At 57.1% G+C, this 3,595-nt stretch overlaps 1 non-coding gene across 1 annotated transcript; it reads left to right on the forward strand.

Moving 5' to 3' along the window:
• The first annotated feature begins 539 nt into the window (after positions 1–539).
• Positions 540–611, forward strand: TRNAT-CGU. The gene has a single exon. It is a non-coding gene; the product is annotated as a tRNA-Thr (tRNA).
• The last annotated feature ends 2,984 nt before the right edge of the window (positions 612–3,595 follow it).

The following is a 3,595-nucleotide window of genomic DNA, read 5'->3' on the forward strand; positions in this document are numbered from 1 at the left end:
AGCTTTGAGCTTATTTCTTAAACACTTACTCATTCATTCAACAACCGTCGCCGAGCGTGTGCTCCGCGCAGGGCAGCCGGAGACCGCCCGGGGAATCCGGCTGGCAACGAGCACTGCCATCCCTCCTCCCGCTTCCGGGGTGCTTCGCTCCAGAGGGGAAACTGAGGCTCCGAGGAGCGCCCTCCAAGGTCTCAGACTGTCTCTGGAGGAGCTGGGATTCGAACACTAGGCACTGAGTACCCGACAACTGCTCCGCCGACTCCGGAGCTCCAGACACGCCTCCTGCCGTGGCCGTGGGGACTCCGGGGCCGCCACCCCACCACACGCGCGGACCCGGTTACCCTCCAAGCCCAGCGGGTCGGCCGCCGGGAGTCTGCGGAGAGCGTCCGGCGCGCGCCCGCTGGAGCCCCGCCCCTCCCGCCGCAGGGAGGGGGCGGGGCCCCGCGGGGGCCGAGCGGGCGCGCTCGCGCTCGTGCCCGCGGGCGAGCTCACGGGAGCGACGCCAGGATAGAGGCTCGCGGAGCCGCCCTTCTAACGCAGGCGCGGTGGCCAAGTGGTAAGGCGTCGGTCTCGTAAACCGAAGATCACGGGTTCGAACCCCGTCCGTGCCTGGCGTGAGCCTCCCTAGCGGCGAGACTTTTTAGGGTTGGGACCACTTTTCAAGATCTGGCCCCCGGAGAGGCCCCCGCCCGCCTGCCGCGCCGAGAACCTCGCCCCTGGGTGCAGATGGGTGCGGAGCCGGCCAACTGTTTTCACCTCGTGTGGCTCCAAGCTCTGCTCCCGCCCTCGCACGAGGTGAGCGTCTGGGTGGTCCGGCCTCGGCGAGTCCGCAAACTCTGCCCGCTCCGGGCGGCGCTCCCCGCGGACGGCGCCCCCTGCCGACCCCCGCGGGAAGCGGAGGGGCCCCCAGAAACCGTGGCCCCCGGCAAAAACCCCACAGCTGCTGGCACTCGACTCGAGAGCCGCTAAGCTTTTCCCCTGAACTTGAAAGTCCAATTTTATCCTCTCTAATGAGAGGACTGCCGTTGCCTGATGCCGGGCCCACACCCAGAGGCAGCTGCTGGCTGGCTTGCTATTTTTAAAAAGAAATCCGTTGCAGGCACTGCGTGAAGAGAGGAAATCCTGCCCAGACCTAGAGCCGTTCTGACGTGACGACCTAGACCCGCCTGAGCCTCCGTTTGCCCTTCTGTGAAATGGACGTCTGGCCAGCTGTAGGCGTTTGTGTGCTGCCAGACGGACTGGCCGTGGAAGCGGCCCCGGGAAACGGAGCTGGGGTCACAGGGAACCTGTTTTCTTCGCATCACGAAAGGATGCACCGCGGGGCTGCTCGAATGCATTTAACCACGCGTGCAGTGGCCTCGACCCGCGGGGGTTTTGTGCCCTCTGAAAACCAGCTTGACCTCCTCGGGGAAACCCGGATCGGCCCGAGATTCCTAATCGAAGGGAGCGTTAACGGAGCTCCTGGTGGATACGTGGTGGAGCTGGACTCCGGGGGTACCTCGGTGACCGAGCCACATCGGGGGGGATTGGAGGGAGGGCGCCTGGGGGATGCGATGGGGAGCGAGGAGCCTAGCTGCAGCGTCCAGGGGCTGAGAGTCCCCGACCCCACAGCAGCGGCTGTCACAGTCGTCAGCCTTCCTCAGCATCTCCTGGCGTGTTAAGCACCGATCGCTGGGCCCCACCTCCGGGGCTTCTGCATATTCGGTAAATCCGAGATGCGGCCTGACTACCCCCCACGTGGCCCTGATGCTGCCAGACCACACCGAGAAGCTCTCTTCGCCACGGGGGTCGCCTTGAAAGACAGGTTCTCGTTCTTCAGTGGCGCCGAGACCCTGCATTTCTAACTTGCGGCTGGGTGACGCTCGTGTGGCTGGGCCCTGCCCTCCCTGACTGGGCAGAGGGTAGAAGGATCCACATCAAATTAACAGCTGGCCAGTCGGAGATCTGTGCAAAGGATTCCTTCACTTCTTATCCTGAAAACTTTCACATTGTTTAGATTTAATAGGAGATGATTGTATCACGTGCAGAATTTTTTTTTTTCCCCCAGAATCTCTCCAGAGCCCACAAACCCAAAGATAACCTATTAGGAGGCAGGCGAGTTAGAATGATCCAGAATTAAGACAGATAATGATTGTTGTCTTCTCTCCCCTGGAGCAGTCATTCATTTCTTTTTAAAGAAGTGCCACAGGGGTGTCTGGGTGGCTCAGTGGGTTAAGCATCTGACTTCTGCTCAAGTCATGATCTTGTGGTTCGTGGGTTCGAGCCCTGAGTCAGGCTCTGTGCTGACTGCTCAGAGCCTGGAGCCTACTTCAGATTCTGTGTCTCCCTTTCACTCTGCCCCTCCCCTGCATTCTCTTTCTCAAAAAAAAAAAAAAAAAAAAGTGTCACAAAGGAACACTTAGGTTCCTTCCATTAAACAACAACAAAAAAAAACCCACCCCCCCCCCGCCCCGCCCCCCTCAGGCCAGTATCGGTGGGAGGACGTTAGTAGTCCACACATATTTCCTGTCCTTCTCTCCAAAGAGTAAAGCCTCACTCAGTGCCATCATCCTAGGAAAACACCCATTCTCACCACCCCCCAAAACTGTCCCCACCCTGCCCACCCTCCTTTGCCCCACATGTTGAATGGGCTTCAGGAAAAGGCAATTTACGTAATGTGCTGTAGGTACCATTTCTCCAAAAAAAAAAAAAAAAAAAATTGCACAAAATATCTAAGGGTATATATTTACGTGTGGGGAAGTGCTTGCTGTTTTTTGTTTGTTTTTAAGTTTATTTATTTATTTTGAGAGAGAGGGCATGTACAAGTGGGGGAGGGACAGAGAGAGAAGGAAAAAGAGAGAATCCCAAGCAGACTCCCCACCCTCAGCACAGAGCCCAATGTGGGGCTCAAACTCATGAAAGGTGAGATCATGACCTGAGCTGAGATCAGGAGTCCGACCCTTAACTGACTGAGCCACCCAGGTGCCCCGGTTTTTTGTTTTAAAGCCTGGAAGACTACACATGAATCTCAAAATCATCACCTCTGCTGGAAATCTGGGGATACCACGGAGCTGTAAAACCAGCTGGGTGCAGGCTGCCGAATCAGACACTAGTGGGCCAAATTCTGAGTTTGGGTCCTCTTTTCACGGAAGTGGGTAAAGCTGATGGTGTGTCTGAATAAGCAAGCCATTGTATGTTGGTTTGAACCACTTGCGCTCCTCAATCTGTAAAGCCATGTTTGGGTTCCCGTAACTTGTCTGTGAATTTCTGAAAGTCAGCTTGAAGTCCGCTGTGTTTGTTCTGTGACAACTTGACCACTGGGGAAAAGGTGGGTTTGCACAGGGAGCTCTGTAAGGAGAGATCACGATGGTCAGTGACAGAAGAAGGTGAAATAAGAATTCTGAAGGCAAAGAGGGAGCCCAGGTTCCTGGTGGTAGCTAGGAGGGGCTGTTTGTTAGCAGAGGCTGCACGGGGAGCAAGCTTCAACAGTGACACCGTGTGGCAGCAGCATGCAATAGCAGGGCCTCCATGGTTTCTCTCCGCTAGGGGAATCTACCAGAACCTGGGGGGGAGCCACGGACCCTCCACTTAATCTCTGTGGGCCTCAGTTTCTCCC

Source organism: Lynx canadensis, chromosome E3, assembly GCF_007474595.2.
Source record: "Lynx canadensis isolate LIC74 chromosome E3, mLynCan4.pri.v2, whole genome shotgun sequence".
Taxonomy (NCBI): Eukaryota; Metazoa; Chordata; class Mammalia; order Carnivora; family Felidae; genus Lynx; species Lynx canadensis.